A 20,424-nucleotide genomic window follows, 5' to 3' on the forward strand; every position below is an offset into this window, starting at 1 on the left:
TAGTTTAGCCAACACAAACACAACCTCAGTCTTAAGATAAAATATGGCTTGAATTTTGATCCAAAGTTATGCTTCAACTCAAATCTCACAGTTGTTAACACTCAACAAATAAAATCACTCCGAAAAAGGTGTAACACTCTCAAACATATGTGAGTAGAATAATATAAAACAAAAACTAATATCTCACATATTAATAAGATGAAGAACGATGAAGCAATATAAAGGATATTTATAGTCTCATGAAAGGATGCCAAACACTAAGAATATTACACCACACACATTGATTAGTCATGTCAAGATCCTAACCATACCTTCCTTAAGATCAAATAGGACTTTCATTGGGACGTAATGTAGGGTAAAGAGGAGGAATTTAGAACAAAGGGTATAGGTAAACATAAAAAGTGTTCCCAAGAATAATTAGAGAGACAACTTCTTTTGAGTATATAACAATTAATTTACCCTCTCAAGTTTCTTGAACCTCGCACTTTCACTTTTTTTTCTTTTTTTCAAAATTTCATCAACAAATTCATTCTCTATTTCTTCCTCTTTCACATTCCCCCACTTTTTTCAACATTTTCCTTTTCTGTTTATGACTTCTTTTTTTTTTTTTTTTTTTTGAGTGAGTCCTCCTTTTCTTCCAACTATTTCACCACATATTTATCTTAATCAAACAATTTGATTGCATTCATTCTTGCAACACCTTAGGAAAGGGTTTCAAAAAGAACGGCTAAAATAATAGGCTCAAATGGGTGACTAGCGGTAATGTATCAAGAAAGAAAATAATAAAGGCTCAAAATTAACAAAGATGGCCTAAAATAATCTCTTAAGGATTGGGATAGTTCTTCAAAATCCATGACTTTAACATATTTAGGTGTTGCATAAAATTTGATGAATTCTTAGCATTCGACCAAATCAAAGAATAATGAGACTAAGCAACAAAAAAGTTATATGCTTCCAAATGAAAAATGAGGTCAGAAGAAAATAACCCTCTAAAAAAATGAATGGCTCAAGAACTCACTTGGGTTATAGTCTCTACATTTTACTTTCAAGATTTTCAAAGTTATCTCTATCTCTCAACCAAGAAGCATGTTCACGTGGCTAAAGTGCATGTGCATACTAGTTAAGCATGAAAAACAGTGGAATTCTTTAGATAGAAGTAGCATAAAGAACTTTGACTTAAAACTCTTGCTACAGTGACACCTCTTTTTTTTTTCTTTTTCCTTTTACCTTTTCTTTTTTTTTTTTTTTTTTTTTGAAAATTGGACTAAAAACAAAAACAAAAAAAAAATAATAATAATAACCAAAATCACTAAAAATAACCAAAAAAAAAAAATTTAACATAAAATAAAAACAAATGCAAATTATCTCAAGTTCCTCCCCCAACCTAAAACTTACATTGTCCTCAATGTTAACAAGGAAAAACAATAAAGAGTAGAGATTACGGAGAGTACCTTGAAGAGATGAACATAAATGAACCAAAAAAACTTTAACACCTGCAAATTAGAAAACAAAACCACAAAAATAATAAAAGAAAAATAAAACAATCTAAACTACGACACAAATACTAATGCTAATTGCTAGGCAAGTCTTGATAAATGGGATCCTCCAAATTAATAGATTCCTCCTCTTGTGAAAAATTCTCAAGAAATGGCTTAAGACGTTGTCCATTTAACGATACAAACCTACATTGACTTCTTATCCAATTTGATTCCTTGTTGAAGGTTATTTAGAGGGGGAAAAATAATGTGATTGTCTCACAACAAAGTCTTAGAACATTGTCCTAGGAAAGACACAATATTATTTGCTCAAAAATAGAGGAAAGACACAATATTAAAGAATAAAGGAATGGTAAAATAGAGAGAGACATGAATGGTATAATTTCCTAGAATTAAGACAATGAACTTGTTCATATAATCTAGACGAAGAGCTTGTTGGGTAGAAATGTAGAATGCCTTTCACTGTGAGTTATCATACCCAAACACAAAGGAAAAGAGAGCAGTAGAGAAAAACCTGGCAATTCACTGTCAAATAAGCCAATTTTAGTTGGTATAATTCTACAATAAGAAAGTTTTTTCCCCCTTTTTTTAAATGATAGATGGAAATGGGATTATATTCTCTCTCTCTCTCTCTCTCTCTCTCTCTCTCTCTCTCTCTCTCTCTCTATATATATATATATATATATTAATTAAAGACAAAATGACTAAGCACCTTTTAGCAAAGAAAATGATGAAAAATTATTTAAAAAATTTGTGTATGTATGAATCAGGATGTGGCATAATGAAGAAGTGGTTAAATTATTAATTTAGTACTCTAACTATTGGTTAAAGTTCAATTTGGTTTTTTAATTATTATTTTTAATTTAATCACTCAATTATTAATTGTATTAAGTTAGATTCTTAACTTTAAAAATCAAATTAATTCATAAGCATTTTTCCTTGAATTTTTTTTTATCTCAAATTCATTCATGGACAAGGCCATTGGGCATGACTACATCGATCTTATGCATATTGGTGACAGTGTTCACAACAGTCGTATGATCGAGATAACCATGTGTCTGACAATATTACTCTTTACGGGTATATAGAATATATGAAAGCTCGCCACAAATAGATTCTTGGTACTACTCTGAACTATTAACACCCAAATCTTCCTGCAATAAGTCGAATTAAGATTCATAGAATAATGACCTGAATCTAAACCTTCTTATGATGAAAAACTATATCCATATTTTTAATACTACCTCTTCGTACACGCGTTGCGTATACTCAGAGGCTCTTCTATTTTTTTTTTTTTAAAAAAAAGGTCAAACTTTTTCCTCACACCTCTAGGTATATTTGTGATTGAAAAGTGCATAAACCGCGAATTATGACGAGTAGAAAGTTATCATTTAGGAAAAAAAAATAGAAAAGTTTCTGAGCATATGTGTTTGGCTATTAATATAACTAGTCGCAGACCCGCGCGTTGCGCGTGATAAATTTTTTTATGATAGTGATATTATTATTAACAATTTTTTATATATTACTACTAAAGCTGTATTATATATATGTGACCAATATATTGCAGGATTCATGTTGATTGGAGGTTTTGGTCATGGAATTAATTTTATATTATTAGAGAATAGTATTCATAATAGAATGAGGAAATTTTATTGTAGATTTTTTTTTGAAACATAATTTCTACCATACTCGGTTGGACAATTTGTACATTCCTAAGTCAATTGAGCACATTTTGATTGTTACATGTAATTCACGATCCCAATGACTCACTCCATTTTTCTTGCATGCTTGGTTATTTGGGATGCGAAATGTGTTCGTTCCAAAATTTGTATGTCGAAGGATTTGTCGATAGTTTAGCAGCAATAGTTTTCCATTTGGTTGGTTCAAAATTGATAACAGTAGTTGTATTCCCTCATCTTTTGATTTGCATTATTGCCCTTCCATATTTGCATTTTTGTCTCCTTCTATGTTGGCTTGAAGAAGGATTTCTTTTTCCTGTTTGGGTTGATCTTGTACAAAATATATGTGAACAACCCAAAATAATGCTTTTTTGTTTCTAGCCCTGAAGCATTGATGAATGAGTTTTTCTTCTTCCACTCAAAATAATAAAGGATTTTGGAGTAGTCCATTCAAATTGACGTGGTGAAGAACTTTTTTTTTTTTTAATTAGCCGATTGAATCTCTTGCAGCTGTTTTTTTAAAAAATAAACAATCATGTAATAAGGATGACACATGAACATTGTTATCATACAATTGCAATATTGGATCCATGAAGTCAAAAAAAAAAATTTCCAAAATATAATAATGACTCTAGAATTGTGCACGACATCATTGTATAAAGTTAATCAAAGAGAAAATATAGGACTACAATATTTTGTGCCACAATTTTGGATGTGGTAGATTGTGATTAGTAGAGAAAAAGTGGAGAGTTCATGTGAAAGTAACAAACATTAGTTGTGAATTTAAATATGTGTACCTCGTTTTGATGTTGGCTAAAAATTTTGGCGATTGTCTTCCAAAATTGGAAAATATTTCGAGTAATAATTCTGTAGGTAATTCATGTTGTATGCTCATTTTTGTGATTGTGTAAAGAGTATTTTGAGATATTTTTGGTTTGTATTTTTGAAGTTGTTTAGGACTGTAATTTATAGTATTTTGCTTGCTTTATGGATGAGTGAACCATTTCAATTATTTTATTCATAATTTTCATTGTTTAGTTATAAATATCTAAATTAAAGCATAAGAATACAAAAATGCAAAGTTCAATCTAAATTTAAAACCATCCATGATGAATATGTATAGACAATTTTTGCATTTTTGGATTTTGCATGAATTATTATTTAATTGTCTAGTTATAAATATTTAAATTAAGTAGATGAACTTTTTCAAAAAAAAAAAAAAAATTCAAATAGATGACATGTTATTCTTACAACCAAAGAAGGTGCCATTTCACTCATTGGTTTACTACATAACTGATGGTCTTGGTATGTGGCATAAGAGATCCTTCCCCTTCTAATTTATTTTAGAGACCGTAGTAATATTTCTTTTTATATATGTGCCTAATGTTTTGTCTAATAATAAAGAGTCCTCCTAGGAACACAAAAATTCTCAATAATTTCACAACATTATTAAATTTATTACCTCACTTACACATGGGTCATTAAAAAAAATTAAAGTCATATTTGTTATGGGTCCATGCAATAGCAAAGCAAAATAATTTATGATCAGCAAATGATGAGGGTAGCAAATAAATTAACATGTGTCTGTATGAAAGTTGACAGGTATAAACACTATGTTGGGAATTTTTCTTCAGGTTCTGTCAGTATTGAATCTATTAAAAGTAAGACAATGTCTCTTACATTATATTTTGGTAGTAAAACTGAAAAGCCTACACAATTCATAAAATTCAAAATTGAGCAGCAATTCATTAAGGATAATCTATTGGCAGTTTTGCTACCAAATCATTACCATGGAAGGGGATGATGTGCCTTCTGCATCACAGCATGTGGCAAGATGCAATGTAAAGTTGACACTGGCTTGGTATTAAGTTATTAACATGTTGGTCATGGTTGCAAATTCAAAATTCAAGTTGGGTCATGACATATTTTTGTGATAATAGGTGCTAATGATCTCTACATGGTATATATGGAGTCTTTTTAATATTTTAGTTTTCACTTTAACAATGTAGAAATTGAGTCATTAATGATTGAGTGTTTATATGTTACACATTTCTGCAAATTTGTTCAACACATGGCATAGATTTGCGATTACTACAAATAATAATTGTTCAATCACTTTAATTTTAAATTTGGGTTTGGATAAGATTAAAATCCAACTTATATATGAATACTTCTCAAATTATTTCTTTATGAGATGTACAACTTTACTCTTATATAGCTTTTTAAAATAAATAAACAAATAAAAGCAATCTCAAATGAATGCAAAGTAATTGAAAATTAATATTTCATCACTGAATCAGGGAAAAAAATATAATATATGAAAACATGGTATACAAACAAAATTAGGCAAGAACTTATTTAAATTACACAGTTGTTTTAATCTGCAGAAAACATTCATTATTTAGCTCAAACAAATAACAACTAAAGCAACATAGGAATTTATTGAAATTACAAAAGAGCCATGATAGAAAGAAACTAATGGTTACATTCTTTGAAAGATAACAGGTATAAACACTGTGTTGGGAAATTTTAGTATTGAATCTATTCGAAATAAGACTATTCGAATAGCCTACACAATTCATATAAATCAAAAGATAATCTATTGGCAGTATTTCTGCAGCGAAGGTGGGTAGATTTTCACAATTTCAAATGGTAAGATTCCTTCCCTTCATGGTTTTAGTCTTTCTGGTTATAGCAGAAGTGAAACCGTATAGCAAAAGTTCAAACCGTATGGTTGTCCTTCAAACCGTCAAAATAGAGCTCCAATTAAGAACCACAGCAATCAAAACAATCACCCACACCACAGCATGAAAGAGGCAATAACAAAATGTACAACTCAGAGTTCCAATTAAAAGCCCTAGCAATCAGAATTTCATAATAACAATCATCCACACCACAACACGAAAGAGGCAGTAACAAAATGAAAAAAGGGAAACAAAAAACATCAAGCAAAAGAATGGAGCACAAAAGGAATTGGGATTTAGAGATACCTCAATCGAATCATCCAGGTTCTGTCAGTATTTATACACTGTGAGAAGAGGAAAACAGAAAGGAAGGAAGATAGATGGGCGGCTGTTACTATGAAACCGTAGAGCAGGAAGGTGGGGAGATTTTCACAGTTTCAAATGGTAATAGATTCCTTCTCTTCAGGGTTTCAGACTTTCTGGTTTTCCTTAGGTTGAAACGATGTGAAACCGTATAGCAGAAGTCAAACTGTTCCCTGCGCTGTGTACCCTCTTTCACGGTTTCAATTTTCCTGTTTTTCCTTTAAGTTGAAAAGGTTTGGGTTTGGGCTTTTATGATGGAATTAAATAGATAAGAAATGGGCTTTATAGTGTAAATAGGGCTGTGATTTATTATACAGGTTTATTATTATTTTGAAATTTATAGATTTATTATGATTCTAAAATTTTTTTTTAATTATTTTAAAATTGTAGGAAAAAAGGGTGGAAATGACATGGACATTGACATGGCACAACCTGAGTGCAGCTACATTTAACGCTACGCTTCAGCTTTTAGTAATATATAGATAATTGTCTCTACACTGGTTTCATTGCAATGACTCAACATAATTGTTATTGAGTTTGACAATGCCTTGGGCCACATACTTATGAGAAACAAAATTGAAGATGCTTATGAGAAACAAAATTGAAGACACTTCATGACACTAATAGCATTGTTGATGCTCTGTAAGTGATTATGCAAATAATTTACCTTGGTCGGCCTATTAACCTGTTGTCTATAGGATTCTTCTTTTTCTTTTTTCTTTTTAAAAAAAAAGGAAACTCTAAACTCTTCATTTCCGCTTTTCCTTAATTCCAATACTAAGTATTCGTATCCCTAATATTTAATTAAGATTTATTTGAAAATAAAATTAAGGACAAAAACATATTTTTAAAAGATCTAATCTACTAACGTGAACATGTGCAAAAAAAAATGGCATAACTTCTTCACATTGTTGTTGGTTGTCCAGGAACCATCAATCTGGGAGTTCTATGATGCCTCAGAATCTACAATCCACCAGCAGCAGCTTCTTTCACTGCGTTAACAGTTTCTTCCACCACATCATTTACTGCCTCTTCCTCCACTACTGGAGCCGTTGTGAGAGACCACGCTCCCGACCCGTTTTGGAATTAGGCCAAACCCACGTGAATAGATGGAGTCATGTTATTACCTCTTAACATGGAGGTTCGACTGATTATATTTTCCACCTTTAGATTAAGGGTTTTATAATAGAGTCGCCACTTATTTAATTATTGGAAAAAATAAGAAAACCATAATTGAAAAATTCATCATTTTATTAATTTGAAACTAAATTTATATTGATCATAGGAAATTACATGGCTTTGGTCTTAGATTCAATCTACAATAAAGTACATAGATTTGTTTCCTAGTTACTAGCTAGAAATTGAAAATTACATGGACGAGTATTGATGTATTAACCCTTGATCTAAGCTTGGACTTGGAGGCTATGTTACAAGATAGGAAGGTGTTAGGCACCCACCTTACCCAGTGAAACCAATTTTGTAGACTATGGTGGCCAGCATTCATCTGATATCATCCAATATGTTATCAACCAATTTGCATGTCAAATTTAATGTGAGTGCATGTGATAAACCCCAATTCCATTTATTAATCATTGCATTTTGATTGAAAAATAAATTTTAGTGAATGTGTGTGATTGGTAATACCCTGGATTCAAGGATTTGAGAGAATTATGAAACTAACATGTTGTTCATATTTTGGATGTGGATTTAAGATCAAAGCTAGTGTCATGCATGAACATGTGATGAACAAACAAGAACATGTGAAGAACGCATATGAACATTTAACAATATCATGAACATTCAAATGTATTCAAGAAATTTAAATAATCATTAGCATGCTTTAATTTTAAATTCTCATCATAGCAACATAAAAAACAAGTTAAGGAAAGGGATTATACCTGCATGCAAAATCCATATAATAGAGGAGGAGGCTCTTGGTAAAGGTAGTGTAATAGAGAAGAAGAATTAGGAGAATGAGAATAAGTCTTACTCAATACCTTGTGTCTTAGGAAGATCAAGATATAACAATACCAACTCTACTTCATTAGAACTCAAGAGGAGAGAAGAGAGGATGTTTCCCTATTTATCCTCAAACGGAGGAGATGGGAGTTTATATAGTAGCGGTGGAGAAAATATAAATGGAAGGGCATTTAATTGGATTGACAAAGGATCAAAGAGAATCATGAACCTAGACCCTATTTCAGTATTTAGAGAAAGTAGGTGCATTAAATTTGGAGGTTGGTGGGAGTGATGAGCAAGCAAAATAACTAAAACCTCGGTTCTTCCCATAGCCCTTGTAACAGTTCTTAGAGCTATCTTAGAAAAATCATGTCTTTCTCAATTCTGATCAGAATTGCCTCATTCTTGTAGTCAAGGCCATACCCACATCCCACACCCACACTGTCACTCTTTGGTCTCATCTCTTTCCATTGATAATTCTATTTGTTTGTCTCTCTTTTTTGTTAACATATCAATTTTCCTAAATGTCATATTAATTTACATGATTGTTTATTCATTTGTCATCACAGTGTTCTTATCTCTTCACTATTTTTTAACAAAAATGGTTTGTCTAGTAAGCCAAAGCAAAGACACTGCCTGTAAAAAGGGTTGCATATTCAGGAAGATTTCATTGATGTCCTAGTGTTTGAGATGTATGAAACAATTACTAGCTGTGTTACATCTGATTTTTTGGAGTTTGAATTGAGTGGGGTTTAGCCATAGAAGGTTCTAGAATAATAAATTGTCAGAAGGAAAGAGCTGATCGGGCTATCACTTGGTAAAAAAAAATGTTTGGAAAGTTCATTGCAGAAAATTTTAGGAGAGATTGAAGATGGGATGAATGAGGATTTTTGTAATGTGAAAACACTCAAGGATAGCAAAAGAGTTTTGAGGCTTTAGGAACATACACTTAAGCAGTGTAAGTAGAGGAAGGCAAAGGATGATGATGGGTCAGGGGGGGAGGATGTGGCAGGGGTTGATGTGTCTAGGGCTGATTTGGCAGGGGAGGATGTGGTAGGGGCTGATGTGGTAGTGGAGGATGTGGCAAGGGCTAATTTGGCAAGGGAGGATATGGTAGTGGCTGATGTGTCTGGGGCTGATGTGACTGGGACTGATGTGTCTGGAGCTAATTTGGCAAGTGCTAATTTGGTAGGGGAGGATGTGGTAGGGGTTGATGTGGTAGTGGAGGATGTGGCAATGGAGGATGTGGCAACAAAGAATGTGGCAGGGGCTAATTTGGTACAGTGGATGCGTAATCAAGAAGTTTTTCATTGATGCCTTAGGGTTTGAAATGTTTGAAACAATTACTAGCTATGTTACATCTGGTTTTTTGGAGTTAGAATTGAGGGGATTTTTGGCATAAAAGGTTCTAAAATAATAAATTGTTGGAAGGAAAGAGCTGATCGGGCTATCACTTGGAAAAAAAAAAGGTTTGGAAAGTGCATTGAAGAAAATTTTAGGAGAGATTGAAGATGAGATAAATGAAGATTTCTGTAATGTGAAAACACTCAAGGATAGCGAAAGAGTTTTGAGGTTTTGGGAACATACACTTAAGCAGTGTAAGCGGAGGAAGGCAAGGGATGATGATGGGTCAGGGGGGAGGATGTGGTAGGGGTTGATGTGTTTATAATCCCTATACCTGTACTATACTATAGGTATAAGTACCCTATACCTCTAGTATAGTATAGGTATAAGGTTCATTGTTAGGTTCTAAGGTCTTAGGAGTTTTTGTATTTAGAACTCTAATTTGTAATGTTGGCAAACCATGATCAAAACAGTGTATTTAGTCTTGTTTAGAATTGCTCAAAGTTGGTTTAATATTGTAAAGTTGGAATCGAGTGGCTGCAAAAGTACTTGGGACTTTCGGCCTGGCTCGATCGATCGAAGAATAGACTCGATCGATCGAAAATCGCACAGGTTGAATTTTCTGCAGATTTTCCAACTCAGCCCTACTTCATTAAACGTCTTGGGGTTCAAGTAAAACACTTCTATATATAAGGAAAACCCTAGAACGTTTTTGGGACTTCTGAGAGAGAGATTAGAGTGCCTCTTGTGCCTCATTTTATTTTTAGGGTTTTGTACCCAAACCTCTCTAAGTCTTTGTTGCTCATATTTGCGGTTTATGTGAATCTCTTGTGAGATCCTTGAGGAGCTTTCCTTCACATAAACTTAGGGTTTTTAAGGTAGAGATTATTTCAACATCTTGATGATCAACAAGGTTGCTGCCATTGAAGATTAAAAGAAAAGCAAGCGGGGAGCTTGTAGCTGATTGAAGAATTCAAGAAAGAAGTAGTCCGTGGATTCGGAGCCTGCGCGTGGTCGTGTCAGGAAGTTCTACTGGTGGGTAGCATTAGGAAGTCGAGCGGGGAGCTTGTAGTCCTTTTGTACGAACTTCAATTCTTTCATAGTGAATTCAGGTTAGCCTTGAGGATCGGTGGGTCAAATCCTCCCCAGGTTTTTACCGAATGGTTTCCTGGGTGATCATATCTTGTGTTATTTATTTTCCGCTGCTTTATATTCTTGATATGATTGTTTGGATTGTTTTAACCTAGAATTGCTTAATTTGACTAAGTAACAACTTGGCTAATTAATCTAGGCTACGCAATCTGGTTGTTTAAGGGGTCTAAATTCCTGTCAGCTATCATAGTTTTTGGACCCTAGCATGCACACGCATATGCATGCCTTAGCGTTTCCATAGCCTTTATTTTCAAAAAATAGTTTATTTGCAAAAAATAGTTTATTTGGTCTAAAAAGAAGTTATATTTTCCATAAACACTTTCCTCAAGTCAATTTTCATATGATCGGGCTGTAAACCAACCTTAGGATTTAGAATTCTTACATCATTGAGGAATGTGGGCCCGAGTCATAGTGGGTACAAAATGTGGTATCTACAGATACCCCTCTTTTGATTCATGAGCTCTACTAATGGAATCAAATGAATAAGAGACAAAACATTTTCTTTCAACCTATGGCTCGGGCTGAACCCATAGACACGGCAAACAACACGCATACATGGTGCAGGGTGTGAAGCCCATTGGAAAAAATCTTTTTCTCTTCTAATGACTCATCGGGGAGCTTGTGTTAGTTCTACTCATGTGGGAGTTTCCTTGGTAATTCTTGGCTCCATGGGGAAAACTCTTTTTGTCACAACCATTGAGGGAGTTATCTTGGTGTTTTGGACCCACAAGGGAGCCCTTGATGATTGTTGGGGAAGACTTGTCTATTTTGTGTCTCACTTGGGAGTTGATTGATAATCTTAACTCACGGGGGAGTTTCCTCAGCGATTTCCAATCTACTGGGGGTTGTTCTTGATCTCTAGAATCCACTGGGGATACTTTGAGAATCCTTGTGTCTTTTAACCCGTTGAGGGTATTTTTTTCATTTGGGTGCATTGTTGAATTTTTCCTTGCATTTTCCACCTTTTGGGGGTCCATTATGGATATTATAAAAACCTTCTTTCTTTCTTTTTTTTTCTTTTTTCTTTTTTCTTTCGTTTTTTTTGCTAAAATACATGTAGTTTAGTGAGAAGCCTAAACTACATGTAGTTTAGTCATCAAATGTCTTCCCACCTTTTCATTTTTCTCCAACGGTTACCAACCATTTCTTTTTCTTCTTATTCCTCTTCATCTTCCTCAACTTTTCATTTTCTCTCTATAAAAACCTCTGCCTCCTCTTCATTTCTTCATCTCTCACCATCTGACTCTCTCCCTCTCTCTCTCAAACTCTCTCACATTCTCCCAAACTCCTTTACCTTCTCCCAAACTCTCTCATCCTCTCCAATGGCACCCAAGTCCAAGAGCAAAAAAACCTCTTACGTGGTTTCTGACGAAGTCTTCAACATCACACCTTAGGATGAAGCCATCAGGCTAACAAACTCCCCTCCACTAATTTACAGACCACAAAACCATCTTTTAGAGGGTGCACGGGCTAGATACGTTTTCCAAAATTTTCTCATTTTCAAGTGTTACTCTAATATTCCAATTTAATATGTTTTTGGACTTGTAAATGCTTGGGTTTTGTTATGGTATGGGTCTAGATTAAAACCTAAGGTCTTATGAGGGGTATGAACATGCTTAAGATGAGTTTTGATCAATGGTTGGCCAAAACTGTCGAAGAACACTCTTCATCTATGTTCATGCATGTGCATGCATGTGGACACAACAGAATATGGAGTTGCCACCTAGTTTTGCAATGGCCTAGGAACCATGAATATAACGTCCTTTTGAGGAAGGACCATTTGATCTTACTATCAGAGATATGAGTTCAGAGTTAAGGTACAGTCTTGGGAAGGTATTAGGCACCCAAAACTGCCAACACTAAGGTTGGCTTCCTCTCATTATGTCTTATGTCTTAATCCTATTAAAGGCACACTCAATATTGTTATACTAAACTCTCACACACACACACTGGCATTTATCTAACAATCAATATGACATCAAACACCCCTAACCATACAAAAGGCACACAACCAATCAAAGTCACAAAGTATAGAAAGTATTAATGCATGGACATGTTGTAATGCTTATGCATGTGTACCCTTCTTCACCCATATGACACTTGCGTTTGGGGTGATATCCCTAGAGGATTGGGTACGATCGTTGTGATTTTCAAACCTTCTGGTGAAACTTGCCAAACAGGTAGTGAAGGCATCAATCATCTTCATCACATCCCTTATTCTAGGATCACCTTCTTGACCTTTTGATTGCTCAGAAATCCAATTCCCTTTGCCATGTCTTAGTCCTTTTGACCTTCGAGCATTTGAATTCTTCAATGCTTGAAGCTTATGACAATTGAGTCTAGTGTGTCCTGGAATTCAATAATTATGGCAGGAGTGTTGAATCCTGGAACCTCTTTGTGACTTTGGGAGAGATTTCCCTTTACCCTTAGGTTTGACCACTTATTGGTTAGGAAGCTTAGTCAAAAATCGTTGGTCAGTCACATTCCGCTTCTTTTCTGACTTCACTTTCTCAACAACTAAAGTTTCTACCACTGGCTCCTTAACTTTCACAAATTTCATTTCCTTGGATATATTAGCAACCGAACTGCTCTCTCTGGTGTATCCTAATCTGCTTCTGTCGGAGAATGGTTTTTGATGAGCAAGCATTTCATCAAGCTTATTGGAAGAGACCCGCTCTACTTTAGCATTAGCTTGAACCACCTCAAGCTCAAGAAATTTTATCTTTTAGTAGGCTTCGGTTAGCTCTCCATTCAGGGCCTTGACTTCACACTTAGTCTCCTTGTATCGAACTAAAAGACTCTTGTAGTCTTGCTCTGCTTTCTTCATTTTCTTAATGGCTGCGTTAGCCACTTTTGCATATTCACCGGTCTTCTTAAGGAGGGAACTGTAGGTTTCTTGTTGTCCCACTGTTCTTTCATCTTCCTCATCATTGGATTCTTCTACTATCCCCATTGATTCCAATTCAATGTGCTCACTAAGCTCTTCCATCAACACACTTAAATCATTCGAAGATTGCACGGATGTAATGGTCATGTATGCAGAGTAGTTTCTCTTTCTAAGGCAAAGACCTTCATCTAAAGATCCAATGATGTTATTGCCTGGATGGTTTTTGATCACTCTTGATGACGGCTTCTTTGAGGTGGACACTTCATCATTCTAGGAGATTGGAGTATGAACTTCTAAAGGAGTGTGAGGACTTGATGGTCTAGACATTGATCTTGTTTCCATTCTTGAGTTCATGGGAGTTGATTCTTTTTCCGGTGTAAGTCCTTCAACTTCAATATCTTGTGTTTCGACCTCTTCTGTGGGTTCTTTGGAGCTTGGCCTTTCTCCATCATCAACCATCTCTACCTTGTTATAGCATCATCAATTTCCACATTGATGGACTCCATTACAGTCTTTGTTCTCTTGTTGTAGACTCTATATGCCTGGCTAGTAGTAGAATACCCAAGGAAGATGCCTTCATCACTTTTTGCATCAAATTTTCCAATGTTCTCCCGATCATTTTGAATGTAACACTTGCTTCCAAATACTCTGAAGTATTTCACTTTTGGCTTCTTTGCATTCCAAATTTCATAAGTGGTCTTCTTTGTTCCCGCTCGGAAGAATATTCTATTACCAATGTGACATGAGGTGTTCACGGCTTCTACCTAAAAATTTTGACGAATTTGCTTGTTGAGTCGCATAACTCTTGCCATTTCTTGAATCACCCAATTTTTCCTCTCAACCACCCCATTTTGTTAAGGAGTTTTTGGGGCTAAAAATTCCTTTTTAATCTCATTCTTCTCACAAAACGACTCAAATCTTGCATTCTTAAACTCCTTGCCATGATTACTCCTTATCTTGACAATCGGAACCCCTTTCTTGTTTTATAGTCTCTTGCATAGAATTTTCAATTTCTTACATGCTTCTGATTTTTCTCTAAGAAATTCCACCCAAGTGTATCCTAAGAAATCATCAACAATGACCATAATGTGCCTCTTTTCTCCTAGACTTTCAGTTCTTGTAGGCTCTATTAAATCAACATGAAGAAGCTCTAAACAATGTGAGGTAGCAATCACATTCACCTTGTAATGACTTGCCTTTTTTTGCTTTTCCATTTGGCATGCACCACAAATTGTCTTCTCTACCTTCCCAAACTTTGGAAGTCCCTCAACAGCTTTAAGTTTAGATACTTTAGCTATTTGTTTGAAATTTTCATGCCAAATATGTGATGCCAAAGTTCCAACATATCAACACAAGCACTTCGACAAGAAATTAGTGCCATAGGAACTACTCTGTAGTAATTGTCGGTAGTCCTATTTCCCTCCAAGACTTGAATCCCTTCTTTATCAATGATTTGATGGAAATAAATGTGAACGCAGCAGAAAAATAACAGATCTACATCATTCGAAATTGATAACATGCGTTAAGTAAATTTCAGAATTAGAGAACAAGTGAGCGTACCTTGAAGCGATAAATTTCAAAAACCGAAGATTGAAGCACTTAGGAATACTTTTAGTCTTCACTCCAATTCCACTAATGCCCAAAAAGTGTGGACTCTCAATTGGTTACAAAGGGATGATTAGAGAGTGACATACACTCACTTCCACACCATTACAATGTTGTTTTTCTTACACAGGAAATTCTGTACATTTTTCCCTTTTGTATCTAACCAATTATCTAATTGGGCTGGCCTCTTGGGCCTTTCCAATTAGGCATAAGTGTATGGCTTGGAGTGGGACCAATAAGACACTAGCTCTAATGGGCTTTGGGCTTTTCTGTTAACTCTTAACAAGTCCAAAGTTACCATTAACTATATCTAATACCACTATATAAATATAGTTGCACTTTAGGCCTTATCTATAAATTATATCCCAAGACTTTATTATACATGCAATCTCTTCATAAAATATTTGTAGTAATACAAAGTCATTAATGTAGACTGCCACTTTGTAAATTACTACATCTTAATCCTTGAGTACTCGGTTTAATCCTTTAATGTTATTCATTATATATTTATGAAATCCAATTCCATAAATATATACTTTAGTCTTACTAAAGTGGTTATGCCTAACTCTCTGAATAATAAATTCATTAAACTTATCTTAAGAGAATACTTTATATCTCCATTAAGAGACTATGAATTCCATCTTGAGAATACATATTCCATCAACACTAAAAGTGACTACCCAACATACTGAGGTTTTGACCATAACTATAGATCTCACTCCTGATATATCAAAGCAACTTACACCTCATGATCAGGTCTATTATTCTCTCAGGATTAAGAGTTCATGCAAATACAAGTCGTGAGATTTATTATTCATTTGACAGTCATTAGGAAAATAATAAATCTCACAACGGTCCAATTCAATATATCTTAACTCTTAAAACATATTAACACATCAACCAGAAGTCTCCACTTCCATGATTAAGACAAATCATCATGATTGATATGTTATAGTCTTCACAAATGAAATGCCCAATTTCATCACCGACTACGAACTATAATTCTGAGTTTACAAAGAACTTGTGATTTATATTTTCTGTGACTTTTCACATAAATCACATACTATGCATCTCATGGATTAAATGATAATGTCCGAATATTCATGTTACCATTACTTCAGATAATAATAAAACAAATTCATTAAACACAATATCAAGTCATACATAATGTCATACACAATGTCAAACTTAATATCATACATAGCATCATACGATAGGATTTAAGGGCACTAATCCTAACATGATTATGCACCCCTTCTTTGAGAATTGAACAAGGAAGTTTTCATCATATATTTGAGTGATGCTTAAGAGATTCACCTTCAGCCCTTTGATGTATAAGACATCCTTCAATAGAGGTAATCCTGGTATCTCAACAATCCCTTTGTCGAGAACTTGAGCATGACTCCCATCGCCAAATGTCACATAATCACCAACCTTCTCTTTGGGTGACTTAAACAATGATTTATCTCCTGTCATATGACAAGAACAGCTGCTATCAAGATACCATAAACATGAATTAAATACATTCAAAGAAGTGTGCACAAATAAGCAAGCATAGGACAAGCATTCTTGACCTTCAAACAGAAAATTATCTTCATTTTCCATGCTCTTGTTAGATTGAATTCTCTTTTTTAGATTATCAACCTTATCACATAATATTCTATTTCTTCTTTTATACTTCTTAATCAAAGAATTAAACTCACATAGACTATTATGTAATATGTGATTCTCGTTTTCAAAATATTTCAACATGTAAACAAACATTCTAGCATGTTTCTTTGTTTTTACTAGCTTTTGGAGTTCATTGTTAGGACAATCTTCAAACATACTTATAGAGTCATTATCACAAACATTTAAACCACAATTCAACATAACATTTTCCATATCCATAGCTAAGGGGTCAAGGATCGCACTTAGGTAACTAAACCACAGCAAATGCACGTGCTCTGATACCAATTGAATGTTCAAATAGTGTATAAAACACCAATGAATGTTTAAACCCACAATTTACAAATTACCAACATTAGCTTATAATCAAACAATATATGTGCAAAATATGAACATAAGCTAAAATAGAATTGGTAAAACAATCTAAACCAAATTTAATCACAACCACAGCAGTAATTAAAAGGCAAAGATTAAGGAAAGAGAGATGCAAATACAAAGACAATACATTGATGTGTTATCGAAGAGGAAACCAAAGTCCTCGGCGAAAAACCTCTCTGCCACCCTCTAAGTGGTCAATAATCTACAACAGAATAAAATTGGGATACATGAATAGCAGAAAACCCTCCAAGCCTAATCTACCCAGTGCACCTAAGCCCTCAAAGCTTCTTGCTCCAATAGGGTTATGCCGAACCTTGTATTCTCTAGCTTACCGGATCCTACAATTGCCCATTGCATCAACCAAAATGAATTGGTCCCTTCTGAACTGCTTCCCAAACACCAAAAAGCCTTCTCACAGATAGGGATATGGTGGGATAAGGATTTGGCTAATGTACCTCTCAAGGATATATCAATGGAGAGGGTGAGAGTAGAGGAATTTGGAGAATTAAAGGATGAAGATTGTGGATGAGTCAATCTTGTTTTTCTTTAGGGTTTCTCCCTCAAAATTCTCTCTGGAAGCTCTCTACAATGCGTGGGTATAAAGGCATTTATAGTGGGGTGTGTATGGAATGCGAAGAGTCAGTTTTATAACAAACAGGATGTTCTAGCGACTCACGCTTGCGATGGAACAAGTCGCGAGTTTGAGTCGCAAGCTAATGGCCTAGCCAGACTGGATGTTTTGTCTTGTAGTGCAACAGCTGGCATGACTCTTCAGCTCCCCTGCATGCTTCACATGTGTGCCACCTTTGGCGACTCGCCAGTCACGAGATCTAATCGCGAGGCCCTTCTTGAGTGCACACTCTTGAGTTTTTCTTCACACTCTCTCACACACTACCCTTACATACCCACCTAAATACAGGATTCCTAAATGTAAATTACAAGCAAATTTGGCACGGAATAAAAGTAACAAAATGATTGAATAAATTTAACCTTACAATATGAATGCATATTCATGGCATCAAAATAAGAACAAAAAGGATGTAAGGTTGAAATTTATCAACCATCTTGTTGGCTTTATTCCCTGCCAATTTGCTTGTAATTTAGCACTTAGTAACCATGTATTTAGGTGAGATTCATGTAAGGGTAGTGTGTGAAGAGAGTGTGAAAATTGCTTATCCTTGTGCAAAGAAGCAGAGACTCGCGGCTAGGACTCGTGACTAACTTGCGATTTGCAAGCCGCCAAATGCTGTGCATATGAGAAGCATGCGAGAAGGTAAAATGTCACACCAGCTGTCGCATTACAGGACAAAAGTCTCAGGCTGGCTAAGCCATTACCTCATGACTTGAACTCGCAACTTGGACCAGCCGCGAGTCCAAGTCGCCAACCGGCCCTGTTTGGCAAAAAACTAACTCTTCGTATTACAGACACACACCACTATATATAGACCCTTATACCCACGAAATGTAGAGAGCTTCTAGAGAGAATTTTGTGAGAGAAACCTTAGAGAAAAACAAGATTGCCTCATCCCCAATCTTCACTAAGAGACTCTACAAATTCCTCTAGTCTCTTCCTCTCCATTGATATATCCTTAAGAGGTTATTGACCAAATCATTTTCTCATCACACCCATGTCTGTGAGAAGGTACATTTGGTACTAAGGGAAGCAGTTTGGAAGGGACCAATGACTATTGGTTGATGCTATCGTTTATAGTGGAATCTTGTAAGCTAAAGAAGAAATAGGTTTGGCGCAACCTCATTAGAGCAAGAAGCTTGGAGGGCTTAGGTACACTGGGTAAATTAGGCTTGGAGGGTCTTTTGCTCTTCATCTATCCCAACTACATTCTTTAGTGGATTATTTACCGCTTGGAGGGCAGTGGAGAGATTTTACACCGAGGGCTTCGGTTTTCTTTTCGATAACACATCGAGTGTTATCTTTGTATTTGTATCTCTCTTCCTTTATCTTTGCCATTTATTTTATGCTGTGGATGTGATTATATTTGGCTTAGATTGTTTATCAATTTTGTGTTTGGCTTATGTTCATGTTCTGCACATTAATTGTTTGATAATAAGCTTGAATTGATATTTTGTATTTTGGGGTCTAAATGTTCAAAGGTGTTTTACACGCTTTTTGAACTTTCAATTGGTATCAGAGCGGGTACACTCTCTATGGTTTAAATACCTGAATGTGATCCTTGGCCCTTTTTGAGATGGATAGTTCTCAATCCTTAAATGTTCCGCCATTTTTTTATGGTAACAATTATGCTTTCTGGAAAGTCAAAATAAGGGCATTCTTATGCTCTATTGATGACACCGTATGGGATGCAGTTGAAATAGGTTGGACTAAACCGGAGGCTGCTAAATCTACTTGGGATAAGGCTACTTTTGCGGCAGTCTATGCTAATAGTAAAGTTTTAAATGCTAGATTCTGTGGTGTGTCTCCAGATGAATTCCACAGGATATCTCACATGACAGTTGCCAAGGACGCATGGGAGATTTTGGAGATAACTTATAAGGGGACTAAGAAGGTGAAGGACACAAAGCTCTAAATGCTTACCATCAAATTTGAAAAGCTCAAGATGAGTGAAGATGAATCTTTTGATTCGTTCTATGGGAAGCTCAATGAAATTGTCATTGCTAAGCTTAATCTTGGTGAGAAGATTGAAGATACTAAGGTGGTGAGAAAAATCTTGAGGTCCTTGCCTGAAAGCTTTAGAGCAAAAGTCACAGCCATAGAAGAGAGTAAAGACTTGGATGAGATCAAAATTCAAGAGCTAATTGGGTCTCTCCAAACATATGAACTGGGACTGCCTTTCCACAAGATGAGTAAATCGCTTGCTCTCAAAACCATCACCGAAAGAATCGATGATCCCTCCAAAGAAGATGGAGTGGAGAAGGAAGTAGCATATCTTGCGAAAAACTTTAGCAAATTTCTGAAGATGAAGAACAGTGGGAAACCATTCAACAGAGGAAAATTTTCATCTTTAAGAGGTGATAGGAAAGAGTTTACGAGGAAAGAAGGAAAGGATTCTCAATCTCCTTCGGACATTGTGTGTTATGAATGCAATGGCCATGGACATCTCAAGATGGAGTGTCCCAATTTCTTAAGAGGGAAAGGCAAGGCGTATGCCACATCGTTGAGTGATTCTGATTCTTTAAGTTCTGATTCTAAAGAGAGTTGTGACGGAGAAGGAAACTACTTCGCATTCATG

Source organism: Quercus suber, unplaced genomic scaffold, assembly GCF_002906115.3.
Source record: "Quercus suber isolate HL8 unplaced genomic scaffold, Cork oak 2.0 scaffold_742, whole genome shotgun sequence".
NCBI classification, from domain to species: domain Eukaryota; kingdom Viridiplantae; phylum Streptophyta; class Magnoliopsida; order Fagales; family Fagaceae; genus Quercus; species Quercus suber.